Below are 13,754 nucleotides of genomic sequence, written 5' to 3'. Positions count from 1 at the left end.
TGATTTTTAAAATTTTTTAAATAAATATTCTCTTTATATATTTATGTTTACCATAAGGATTACATATAATATTTTAATGTTATAAAAATCCTCTTAAATTAATATTAAATTAATTACATACAAAAATTCTTCTCCTTTATAGCTCCTTACCCTTCCAAGTTTATGTTCTTGATGTCACAAATTACATCCTTATGTATAGTGTACCTATCAAAGCATTCATAATTGTTTGCATGTTTCTTTTAAAACTCTACCAAAAAAGTAGGGTACAACCCAACATTACAATATTACATAGATTGATATGAATTACATATCTTATTTATATGTATACATATAAATAGACTTTATGCATATAATGTATATACTATGTACATGTTTGTATACTCATATTTGCCTATGTATTTACCTTTACAAAAGCTATATCCTCATATATCTTTTAGTTACTGTCTAGCTCTTTTAATTAGAATATAAAGAATTCTGTTCAGCATTTCTTGTAGGATACTTCTTTTTAATTGTACTCTAGGTTCTGGGGTACATATGCAGCTCATGCAGGACTGTTGCATAGGTACACACATGGCAATGCGGTTTCCTGCCTCCATTCCCCCATCACCTACATCTGGCATTTCTCCCCGTGTTATCCCTCCCCGACCTCCCCACGCCCCCACTGTCCCTCCCTTGGACCCCCCACAGACCCCAGTGTGTGATGCTCCTCTTCCTGTGTCCCTGTGTTCCCATTGTTTAACACCCATCTATGAGTAAGAACATGTGATGTTTGATTTTCTGTTCTTGTGTCAGTTTGCTGAGAATGATGGTTTCTAGATTTATCCACGTCCCTTGTAGGGTACTTCTAGTGGTCATATGTTTTCTTGGTTTTGTTTGTTTGAAAATGTCTCATTTCTTTCTCATTTTATATATATTTCTTTCTCCAATTATATTCATTAATGTTTTATAGTTTTGAGTATACAAATATTTCACAGCCTTGGTAAAATTTATTCCTAAATATTTTATTTTTATTTGAATGTAAATGGAATTGAATTTTTTTTTTTTTTTTTGAGACTGAGTTTCACTCTTGTTGCCCAGGCTGGAGTGCAATGGTGCAATCTTGGCTTACTGCAACCTCTGCCTGCCTGGTTCAAGTGATTCTCCTACCTCAGCCTCTCAAGTAGCTGGGATTATAGGCATGCACCACTACACCCAGCTAATTTTGCATTTTTAGTAGAGATGGGGTTTCTCCTTGTTGATTAGGCTGGTCTTGAACTCTGGACCTCAGGTGATTCACCAGCCTAGATCTTCCAAAGTGTTGGGATTACAGGTGTGAGCCACTGCACCCATCCTGGAATTCTATTCTTAATTTCTTTTTCATATTTTTCATCATCATTATATAAAAATGATACTGCCAGGTGCGGTGGCTCATGCCTGTAATCCGAGCACTTTGGGAGGCTGAGGCAGGCAGATCACGAGGTCAAGAAATAGAGACCATCTTGGCCAATATGGTTAAACCCCTGTCTCCACTAAAAATACAAAATTAGCCAGGCGCGGTGGCAGCTACTCTGGAGGCAGAGGCAGGAGAATTGCTTGAAACCAGGAGGTGGAGTTTGCAGTGAGTTGAGATCGTGCCACTGAACTCCAGCCTTATGATGGTGTGAGACTTCTTCCCAAAAAAAGAAAAAAATGCTGCAGATTTTGCATATTGATTTTGTATCCTGTAAATTTACTGAATCTGTTTATTATTTCTACCAGTTTTTTGATGGAGTCTTTAGAATTTTCTGTATATATAATTGTGTCATCAGCACACAAGGAAAAGTTAACTTTGTTCTTTCCAATTTTGATGACTTATTCATTTATTTTGCCTTACTGCTCTGGCTTGTAGTTCAAGTACTATTGTAAATAGAAGTGGTGATTAGACTTCCTTGTCCTGTTCTTGATTTTAAGAAAAAATCGACTTTTCATTATTGTGTATGATGTTAGCTATGTGTTGTAGCATATGGCCTTTATTGTGTTGTTACATTTATTTTATACCTAATTTGTTGAGAAGTTTTATCATGAAAAGATGTAAAATTTGGTCACAATTCTGTACATGACAGCTAAGTTCATTTGGTCTACAATAGAGTACAAGTACAGTGGCTCCTTTTTCATTTTGTGTTTCAATAATTTACCTGTTGTTACAAGTGTGATACTTAATTCCCTTACAATTATTGTATTGCAGTCTCTGTCTCCCTTAAGATCTACTAATATTTGCTTTACATATGTATGTGCTGTGAAATTGGGTGTATCTATATTTACAGTTGTTATATCAATTTGATTAATTGACTTTTAATTTATATTGGCCTTTTAAAATTTCTTTTTGTTTTTCTTTTTTTCTTTTTTGAGATGGAGTGTCACTCTGTTACCCAGGTTGGAGTGCAGTGGTGTGATCTCGGCTCACTGAAGCCTTCTCCTCCCAGGTTCAAGCAATTCTCCTGGCTTAGCCTCCTGAGTAGCTAGGATTACAGGCACCCACCACTACACCCAGCTATTTTTTTTTGTATTTTTAGTAAAGATGGGGTTTCATCATGTTGGCCAGGCTGGTCTTGAACTCCAACCTCGTGAACCACTTCCCTCGGCCTCCCAAAGTGCTGGGGTTACAGGAGTGAGCCACCACACCCAGCCCTCCTTTCAAAACTTTTACAGTCTTTTACTTAATGCCTATTTTGTCTGATATAAGTAGCTATCACTGCTCTCTTTGGTTTCAGTGTCCATGGAATAAACTTTTCATCACTTAACTTTAAGTCTATGGGTGTTCTTAAAGTCAAACTAACCTCGTTTATGCAACATATAGGTAGGTGTTTTATTGTTTAATCCATTCAGGCTTGCTGTATGTCTTTTGATGGGAAAATTTATTTATATTCAAGGTAATTATTGATAGTAAGAACTTACTGCTGCCATTCTATTGTTTTCTGGTTGTTTGTGGATCCTTTTTTTCCTGTTTCCTCTCTTACTGTCTTCCTTTGTGATTTGATGGTTTTCTGTAATATTAGGCTTGAATTCTTTTATCTTTTACTTTTGTATGTCTAATATACATTTTTGCTGTGTAGTTATCTACCAGACCTTGATATTGGGACTTGAGTGATCCTTGTTGGCAAGACCTGTGGGAGATCTTCAGTGTCTGTGAGGGGTGTCGGTAAACTCATCTGTGTCTCTCTGTCCAGTAACTAGGCTCTAGAGCTGGCAATCTTGAAGGCTGTAGCCAGTGATGTGTACATGTTTTACTGCAGAAGTTAGCTGTAATCATAAATGTTCCAGCACAGGCCACCGAGTCATGAGGGCTGTGTTCAGAGGTATGTGCTGAGGCTGAGTATGCGTGCACATGTGGCAGTGCTTGCTGTTGGCTTGCACATGAGTGATTGCATAGGCCATCTGAAGTTCAGCAATAAGATGAAGTCATCTGTGCGTGCATGGGGAGCTTCAGGAATAAGCTGGAAGTGTGCACACGTGTGCAGCTGCAGGAGCCAGCTGTGTGTGTAGTCAGTATGTTGGAGGGAGGAGACAAGAGGCATGACAAGATGCTTATTCAAGCTCAACCATGGGGCTGGACTGGCAGTATACAACAGCCCAGCTTCAGTGACCAGCCTTGGGTGTGCAAGATGGTGGGGCTACAGCCTTCAGCAGGAGACCTGGGACTGTTTTTGGGCACAAGCACAGTAGCTGCACTGGGTCTCTGGGACAAAGCACCTGCAGAGGCAGCAACTGGGGTGACTCCATAAAGTAAGAGTCATGGTTTAGTCACCTGGAAAATGCCAACGGATACTGTAGTGAGTCACCTAGTTGGGCTAACCATGGCGGGAGCAGCTCAAGTGGTTCTAGGGAGGGGATTGGAGGGAAGATAAAAAGAGAGAGAGAGATCATCATTTGGTCAGATATCTGGTGACTGTCAATGTTGTTTGATGGGTCCCTGGGCCAGCATGACTGCAGCAGCAGCAGTTTTGACTCTGGGTGACTCCAAAAATAGGGAGTGTCTGAGGCACATGGAGATTGTGAAGAAAAACACTGCAGGGTCTTTGGTGGCAAAAACTACAGAGGGTTTCCTGCTCTTTTGTTGGCAGTTGTTTTCCTCACTGGTGAAAGCTGCTAAGCTCCTCTTTAGAGCAAGCCAATGGTGTTAGTGATCAAGAACATGGAGTGGTTCCATGCAATGATTGCTGCAGGGGCTGCACAGCCACCAGGAAGGGTTGTTACAGTCCTCAATGGAGATGTCTGCTAGAATCCTGTGCTGAACAGACCACTAGGGTTCACTCTGAGACTATTCACATGGTTGATACTGATTGAGCCTGCCCCACTTCTTTTTCCTTGCCATCTCCAGATGCCTCACCATACCAGTTCCCCCACTTATCTGGGTTGAGTGAAACCAAAGCTGGTCATTTGGGCAACATTCCAAAAGCCCGAAGAAGCTGGTTTTATATCCTCCTCTTATTTTCCGTGCAAGGGGGGCAGACAAGCCAGAGACTTCCCACTCAATGCTGACAACTGCTAGGTTAAGGAATGGGTTAATGCAGGTGAAATGAAATGATTCTTTTTATACTTTTTGTGTGGTCCCTCTCCGTTTTTTTTTTTCACTGTATTTCTGAGGCTCTTAAGTGGGCTCCTAAGCTCTTTCATTTAGTTTTATTCACAACAAATTGTTGGCTCTTTGTGGGAACAGGAAGTCTTGATCTCAGACTCCACTATATGCTGATGTCATTATTTTCATAATTAAATTTCAATTACAAAAAATATTTAAGAACTTTTTTTGAACATAAACTCTGGTATGCCATCTACAATGAAAATAATATTTAGTCTTTGTCTTTAAGAGGCTTCTGTAAAATGGCATAAAACTAAAGTAAAATGGATTAAATAAGTATATTATTTTCATACAATGGAATATTTATACCACAGTCAGAACTGAATAAAGTAGTTTGAGCTGTTAGAATGAAAGGGAGAAAGGAATGGAGCAGAAGCGGCTCAATGCAACACAGATTTATTGGGAGAAAGACCTGCGAAGAGGGGGTACCAGCTAGCGCCAGGGTCCCCTTCCCGCTTACAGGCTGGGGCAGTTATAGGTCTGGGCAAGAGATGTGTGGGATTTTTGTGCAACTGGGGTGGGGGCGATGTGTTTGGCTGCCGATAACGAAGAAATTTAGTGCAGCCAGAAGTCAGGCCTGGGACCTGACAGATGTTTCTCACGGCTCAGGCCCTGGTGGAATTTTCCACTCTGACCAGAGTTTGTAAAATGGTGGGGGTCTGCAAAATGGTGCAGCTTAGGCTAACATTCCTATTTCTTACTTTAGTATCAAAAGGAAGAAGGGGCCGGGCGTGGTGGCCCATGCCTGTAATCCCAGTAATTTGGGAGGCCGAGGCGGGCGGATCACCTGAGGTCAGGAGTTTGAAACCAACCTGCCCAACATGGAGAAACCCCGTTTCTACTAAAAGTACAAAATTAGCCTGGCGTGCTGGCACGTGCCTGTAATCCCAGCCACCCGGGGGACTGACGCAGGAGAATCGCTAGAACCCGGGATGCAGAGGTTGCAGTGAGCCGAGATCGCGGCATTGCACACTCCAGCCTGGGCAACAAGAGCAAAACTGTCTTACAAAAAAAAAGAAAAGGAAGAAGGGCGTCGTTGATCATCTGGCTGCTTCCTGCTGGATAGGGACGTTGTGATTAGTGCCCGGGTTCTGGAGCTTCAGAACGGCTTCCTCCTAGGCTCTGGTATTGGACTTGGCAAAGGAAAAGGATATTATCAATGTGTTTTTGCATGCTTGCCCAGATAAAATAACTCAGCCTTTGGGAAATGAAGCGGGATATAAGGTTAAATACACATGACCCAATCATTAGTAACAGGAGAAGGAAGATCAGGGGTCTTAGGAAGGTAGCAACCCAGGGTATCCATCTTAGAAGGGATGACTCTTGTCACCAGGAGTCACAGACTTGATGTCAGAGCTCTGCAGCCCTGTCACGAAGCCTGCAAACTGCATTGTGAACAATGCTGGATTCATTAATGCAGAAACAGCATTCTTCCTGGGGGTATATGCAGGTACCCCCTTTCTCAGCAGTTAGTAGGTCCAGGGCTCTCTGGTTTTGAAGGATGACTCCTGTGAGGAAGTCTTTGTTGTTGGAGGCTGGTAATGGAGGTGTGCATATCTTCTAGGGTGTTATAAAGAGTTGTGAATAGCCTTTGGTATGAGGTGATTGAGGTGGTTATGCCTGCTATTCCAGTGCCAAGTACAGCAGTGACGCTTAATCCTGTTAGCCGGGTGATGAGGTGTAAAGAACATTTACTTCTTATGGGTGTAGAGGAGATAGAGGCTTCTAAAGAAATTGGAATAGTTTGGTTAGGGGGTAGGATGTTGACGGCGGGAGCTTGAAAGACCAGGGTGCAAGTTCCTGACCAGTTGGCTGGTAGGCAAATATATCAGTTTGTACAACACAAAAGAAGAGACCGGGGTGGGCAGGCAGAAGTTGTAGGTGAAGGTAGCTAGCCATGAAAGGATGTTTTCATTCTCCCAAATTGAGTAACTGCCAGCCAGAGTGGCACCAGTAAGGACCTGATAGGGAGTGTTGTCTGGGAACTTGGTGAAGGCTGTTTGGTTTTGGAGAGAGAGAGAAAGAAATTGTCTTTGTCAACCATTAACCATTGCTGCACTGGCGTGGTGGCTGTAAGGTATCAGTCGCAGGTGAGGGAATTGTTACATTTTTTCCAGGGGGCACCTTTAAACCAGTGACATAGAGAACAGAGTTTGCATGGGGGGAGCTGGGAATCGGATGGTAGGAAAGAAGAGAGGATCGGAGGTGAGGTTCAGGGATGTTTGGATGGTAGGTGAGCCAGAATAGGATAACAGCTACTGCCAGGCAGAGGTGGACATGATTTTGTAATTAGGGTGTGGAATTGATGGTCTACAGAGGGTGTGAGGGTAAGAATAAGACCACATAGGGACTGGGGAACCTGTCCCGCCATTGTGGCATGGTTTGGGTTAGGGTAGGTTCAGCTGAGACATAAAAGGGGCGGGGATATGAAAAAAATTCGAGTAGAAATGGGACCCCCATATTGGTGGTTTAGATGATGTTGTGTTGGTTTGCGTGGATGTTAGTCCAGAATCTATTAGGGGAAGGAGGGCAACAGCCCTCCCGAAACTATGCTTAGAGAGCTGAGTTTGAAAGAAAGGTCTTTAGCTGTGTTTCCAGGTTATGGACCAGTTTCGGGCATGGATCAGCCAAGAATGGTATAGCCAAGTAAGAAATGTGTAAACTCATGTCGGACTGTGTCCACGTAAGTAGTTCGGCCGAAAGAAGCATGAATCAATGGTTGCATACAGAAAGACAAATCCAACAGTTGGAGGAGAGGGGGAGATTGCAACTGACTTAAGAGGTGGTGTGTGAGGTTGACGAAGGGGGCCCAGCTGTCAGTGATTGCGGGTGAGGACTCAGAATGTCCCATAAACAGAGAAGGCAAAAGGAGAAAAAGGAGATTTGTGTAGGTGTGAAATCTTGGAAGGTGCCTTGCAGCCATAGCTCCTCGATTAGCATGAGGAATTGAGATGGATTATCTAAGGGAGTGGGGAAGGGGTACCAGGAGAGATCTGAGATAAGGTATGAAGTAAAAGATTTAAGATTGGAAGTGGAGAGTGTCATGAGCCAGAGCCTTTCGGATGGGTGACTTCTGGAATTCTTGTTAGGCACAGCAAGGTTGGTCCTGTAGGAAAGGAAGAATATTTCCAGGGTGAGGAGACTTTGCGGTGTGGGTCAGGTGCCTTTTTACATTTGGAATTGTGTATATAATAGTAAAAATATGTTAACTTTGCAGCAGCAGGGATGGTTAATATAACCTGATAGGAACCCTTCCATTTTGTTGGAGAGGGGAAGCAGGTTCTGTTACCCAGACCCAGTCTTTTGACTGTAAGGGTAAAAAAGTGAGTTGGGAAGAGTCCTCAGGTTTGGAGAGGTGAATGTCAGCATACTGTACTGTTGGACTAAGTGTTGAGGGAGGTGCAGTGCTGGCCAAGTGTCCTGTAAGGGAGGGGATGGGGCAAAGTTCTGTAGGACGAAACGGCATCCATACATAAGTTCAAAAGGACTTGCATTTAGAGATTTTCCGGGGAAAACCCTGAGGCACATGAAGGCCAAGGGAGGAAGTGATATTCAGTTTTCATTTTGATCTCTAGGGAAAGTTTGGTTAACTGTTGTTTTAAGAGGGCATTCACCTGTTCAACTTTACCCTAGGATTGGGGGTGATAAAGAATATGAAAAGCCCATATGACGTTTAAAGCCTTAGAAACCTGCTAAGTGACTTGGGAGATAAACGCTGGTCAGTTGTCCAAATATATAGATGAGGGGTGGCCAAATCAAGTGATGATGTGTGTGAGGAAGGTAGAGACAACAGTGTGTGCCTTTTCGGTGGTAGTAAGAAAGGCTTCTATCCACCTGAAAAGGTATCTACCATCATGAGCAGATATCAGACTTTCTTTATGGTGGGGCGTATGAGTGAAGTCAATTTGCCAATCCTGTCCTGGCAACTGGCCTTTGGGCCTGATGGGAGGGAAAAGGAGGTAGTTTAAGAGCTCCTTGAGGGGAAGTCTGACTGCAGGCAGAGCAACCTTTAGTGAGCTGTCCAAGCTGACAGCAATAGTAAGGGAATGTACACAGGTTTTTAGAAATTGGAGCAGGGGCGATAACCCGCGTGGAATTGGTTATGGATGTGGGTGAGAACAGAAAGCTATTGCATCTTGGGTAGGATGAGTTTGTAGTCTAAGTAAAATTAGCCTTCCTTATGAACAGCCCTGGAGCCAGCAAGTGCACCTTTTTCTTCTTGGGTGTATGCTGGGGAAAATGGGCAATAACAATGGTGGTCTAAGGGCTGCCTGCTAGGCTGCCAAATCTGCTAAGTTTCCCTTGGTTATGACATCTGTAGCCTTTTGGTTTCTCTTGCAATGGATAATGGTGGCCTCTAGTGGTAGTTTAGCTGGCTCCAGCAGATTGTGTATGAGTTTGCCATTTATTATGGGGGCTCTTTTTGAAGTTAGAAAACTCCTTTCCTGCTACAGTACAGTGTGAAAATGTAGGATGTGGTATGCATATTTGGAATTGGCATAAATGTTAACCCTCTTTTGCTTTGCTACAGTGAGGGCCCTGGTTAGAGCAACTAGTTCCGCTTGTCGTGAGGTGATATGGGGTGAGAGAGCACTAGATTCCAGGAGTTTGTATTTTCTGGCAATGATGGCATAGCCAGCTGCCAGACATGGTTCCTTAAAGGAGCTTCCATCAATGAACCATGTGGGTTTCCCCTGCAAAGGGGCTTCTGAAAATGTGTTGGAAAGGGGAGAAGCGGGAGTCTAAAGAGGTCCAGGCAAGAGTGAGGGGATTCAGAATTGCAGTACTTGCAGGGAGGAGGGTGGCTGGGTTCAGAATTTTACATCTCTGGAAGGTGTTAAAGGGTTGCTGTAAGCAGAATGGTAGGAGGAAAAGAAGAGATCGATTGCTCATGAGGTCCCATAAGTTATGGGAAAATGCAATAGTAATGTGCTGGTAGAGACTGAGTTTTTGTGTCTCTGGGGCCAGCAATGTAGCTGCACCTAGAACTATCAAGCATGGAGGCCAGCCTTGGACGACAGAGTCCAGTTGTTTTGAGAAGTAAGCAATAGCTTGTGGAAAGTTGCCATGGGTTTGGCAAAGAAGTCCAAGGGCAAGGCCTTGATTAGAATGAACATGCAGGGTAAAGGGTTTACTGGGGTTGGGTAGTCCTAGTGCTGGGCCATTAAAAGGGCATTTTCCAGTTTTTGGAAGTTGGAGTTATGGGCAAGCTGGGTCCAAACGTTCTAGGGTGGACCCACATGATGCCATGCAGAGTGGTTTGGCTAATAGGCCATAATGATCCACAGCTGGAAGTACCCCACAAGGCCAAAAAAGAAAGGTCCTTCTTGGTGTAGGGAAGGGGCACATACCATATTAGTTCCTTCCATCAGGCTAGCATGGCTCAAGAATTAGGGGTTAAGGTGAGTTGAAAGTAAGTGACTTGGGTTTGAGCTACTTGAGCCTTTGCAGGTGAAACCTGATATCCATGGCCATGGAGGAAATTTAAAAGTTGGGTGATGTGTTGGATGGATAGATCAAAAGAGAGACTACAGAGAAGGAGGTCATTGATGTATTGAAGGAGGGTGCTGGAACAAGGAAAAGCTTGGTTAAATCCTTGGTGAGAGCCTGTCCAAGTAGGTGGAGGTTATGCTGGAACCCCTGTGGGAATGCAATCTGTTAGGTGGGTGAATGTGAGATCCAATACAGAGAAGTGTGTGGTAGATGGGGGGATGTGAGACAGTAGAATATAGGGGTTGGGGACCACTGGATAGGCTGGTACCTCTGCTTAGTTAATGACATGGAGATCCTGGACCAAGTGGTAAAATCTGTCTGTTTTTTTGACAGCCAGGATAAGAGTGTTTAGGGGAGAGTTAACAGACTTGAGAATCTGAGCTTGTAAAAGTTTACATGTAATAGGTTTGAGGCCCCTGAGGCCAGTTGGACTAAGGGGATATTGAAGCTGATAAAGGAAAATGGAGGGGTCTTGGAAGGTTATTTTCACTGGGATATGATGCGTGGCTATTGTGGTTTTAGAGATATTCCGCACTTTCGGATTGATAGAAGGTAACAGGGAGGATAGGGAAGATGAGGAAGAAGAGAGGGAAACATCTGGGCAGCAGAATAAAATAAAAAGGGTAGAATTGGGGGAGGCTAGTTCTATGGAGGCCTGGAATTTACTCAGTATGATCCACCCCAAGATAGTGGTAGGGCACTAAGGGATAACTAGGAAGGAGCGGATGAAGGGGGTATTGAATAAGTTGCATAACAGGGGACCAGTCTGTGCCTGGAGGGGATTCCACTGACTCTCATAATAGATACAAGAAATGAGGAGGGGTGAAGAATATTCTGGTAAAACTGAGTAACTAGTTCCCAGATCTAAAAGGAAGGACACAGGCTTACCAGAGACTGACAGCGTTACCCTGGGTTCCGAGGTGGTGATGGCGGTGGGGATGGCAGGCCCTGGGCCCCGTCAGTCTTCAGCAGCCAGGTTTAGAATACTTGACAGACTGGAACCTGGGTTGGAGGACCTGTTTGAGTTAGAGGTGGTCAAGTGGGGTGAAGAGTCTTGTTGAGCGCAATCCAACTTCCGGTGTCCATTGATACCACAGATGGGGCAAGGTTTTGAGGGTGGCCCGAGATTGGGGCAGGCCCTTGCCCAGTGACCCTGTTGGCTACACTTAAAATAGGCTCTTGATGAGGACTTCCATGAGGTTGAGTTGAGGATTTTTGTGTACATTGGGAAATCTTGTTGTATGACAGCGGCCCGCATCTGTTATTTAGTCTGATCTCTTTTAAGCTTTTAGGTTTTTAGCTCTTCCTCTCTATTGTTAAAGACCTTGATGGCTACTTTAAGTCTTCTTGGGAAGTTTGAGGGCCATCCTCCAGACTTTGGAGTTTCTTTTCAATGTCGGGGGCTGACTGGGAAAAAAAGTGTAAGTGGAGGTATACTCTGTCCTCGTCAGTGTCAGGACTCATGACCTCTGAAAGGCGGGAGAAAAAAAGAACAGGGTTTTTTGTCGGGGTTCATGAGTGATTTATTTATCTTTTCATACTTGATAGCCTTAAGGGTGGCTTTTTTATGCCAGCTAGGAGGCATGTTTTCACATGGCCTAGTTTCTGTCTGTCTGCAGAAGTTGCCTGATAATTCCAATTGGGGTCAGTTCTGGGAACAGCTAGGGTTCTGACTGGGTTATGGGCAGCTTCTTCTCAATGGAGGGTGTCTGCATGGGCCTTATCCAGACACGTTTCCTGTTCTCCAGAGTGAGGGAGGAGGAGAAGATGACATAAATGTCATGCCAGGTAAGATAATAAGATTGAGTGATATAGAGAAATTCCTTGTAGAAGGACGTGGGGTCTGTGGAAAAGGAGCCAAGTCTCTTTTCAAGCTGAGAGAGGTTAGCTACAGAGAAGGGAACATGAACTTGAACTATTGAAGACAGTCCTCATAACTTCCCCCCAGAGGACTTTAGAGGGCCTCTGGGCCTGTGCCTGGTTTTCAGCAGCAGAAGGGGGCTGGGCATGAGATCAGGTATGATGGGGAGAGGGAAGAGGAGATGGGGAACAAGGATAAGGGGATGGGGGAGTAAAAGGGGCAGGAGGAGGAGACGGTGGTGGGAGTGGGGCTGAGGGGTGGTGGGGATTCGTCTGCTGGATCAAAATCGGAGGAGGAGGGCTTGTCTGGAAGGGGAGGGATTTTGTCAGGTTTCTTATTTAAGAGGAGGATCCAGTAAGGTGAACAGGACTGACAGAGGGAATTGGCAAAATCCTGGATATAGGGCATCTTAGACCACTAGCCATTGTGCTGGAGGAAATTTTTGAAATCACGTTTAATTTGGAAGCCAAAAGTTCCATTCGGGCCAGAGGCCATCATTTTCCAGCTTATACTGGGTCCAGGCCACATTACAAAGGAAAATAAGGCATTTGGTTTTAATGGAGTCCACCAAGCCTGGTGCTTGGAGGTTCCAGATGAGATATCTGAAAGGGGTGTCTTGAGGGGATTCCAAGGAGCCCTGCCCCATATGAGTGGCTGGGAGGGTGAAAAATGTGGAGGAGGGGAGTGAGTATCCCCATTTCAACCATGAGAAGGGACGGAGAAGAGCTGGGGTGTCACTACAGCTCTTCGAAGTCCCCCAGAAACTGGAGTGACCAGAGCGTGGGCGTTCAGAGTGCATCCCCTGGAAGGCAAGCCAGGGTCACCCAGTGGTGACTGGGGAATCCTCTTAACTGGCGCTGGGGTTTTCTGACTAACAGGCAGAAATATGAGAGGAATCAGAGGGTGGAAAGGGGAACTCACCCACAGACTGGAAGCTGGTGTTGGATGCGAAGTCCAGCAGTGGGAGTGGTCCTTGCCAGAGCCACTGAGAGGAAAGAAAGAGGAAGGAGAAAGCGGTGGGAGGATGGGGCCGAGAGAAAGGATTCCACCGTAGAAAGAGGAAACTGGACAGGGCTGGGAAAGGGAGGCCAACCAGGATTCGGGAATTAGCCAGGGGTGAGCTGCCGCTGCCTCTTCCTTCCCAGGTTGCAAGAAAGTACCACTCTGTTGTAGAATCCAGACCCCATCCCAGGTTTTGACACCAAATGTACGAAAGGGAGAAAGGAATTGAGCAGAGGCGGCTCAAGGACAACACAGTGTATTAGGAGAAAGGCCTGCAGATAGGGGGTACCAGCTAGCGTCAGAGCCCCAGTCCCGCTTACAGGCTGGGGCACTTCTAGTCCTGGGCAGGAGAGGTCGGGGATTGTTGCGAAAATGGGGTGGGGGCGGTGTGTTTGGCTGCTGATAAAGGAAGAAATTTACTGCGGTCAGGGGTTAAGCCTGGAGCCTGTCTGACAGGATGAATTTATTGCTGTCAGGGGTTAGGCCTGGGACCTTTCCAACAGGATGTTTCTCACAGCCCAGGCCCTGGTGGAATTTTCCACTCTGACCAGAGTTTGTAAAATGGTGGGGGGTCTGCAAAATGGTGTGGCTTGGGCTAACACTGCCAACTTGCATCACTTTCACAGACAAAATATTGGGCAGAGCACCCCAGGATAATACACAAAATGAAATTGTTTTGGTAAATACTGAAAACATGCAAAAGCACTCAAACGTTATTTATATATACTAAAATATGTACTAGGATAATAATAACATACACAGAAAGATAAACACAAGAAAGAGGGAAATAGGATCACATTATAT

At 44.7% G+C, this 13,754-nt stretch overlaps 1 long non-coding RNA gene across 1 annotated transcript; it reads right to left on the bottom strand.

Moving 5' to 3' along the window:
• Positions 1-5,553: 5,553 nt before the first annotated feature.
• Positions 5,554-13,153, bottom strand: LOC108297721. The gene is made up of 3 exons (XR_001822308.2): positions 12,870-13,153; positions 10,976-11,103; positions 5,554-7,700 (listed from the first exon to the last, which is right to left on the bottom strand). It is a non-coding gene; the product is annotated as an uncharacterized LOC108297721 (long non-coding RNA).
• Between the last annotated feature and the right edge of the window lie 601 nt (positions 13,154-13,754).

Source organism: Cebus imitator, unplaced genomic scaffold, assembly GCF_001604975.1.
Source record: "Cebus imitator isolate Cc_AM_T3 unplaced genomic scaffold, Cebus_imitator-1.0 Scaffold832, whole genome shotgun sequence".
Taxonomy (NCBI): domain Eukaryota; kingdom Metazoa; phylum Chordata; class Mammalia; order Primates; family Cebidae; genus Cebus; species Cebus imitator.
Note: the sequence above shows the minus strand (reverse complement) of the source record. Positions and strands in the feature narration are given on the sequence as shown.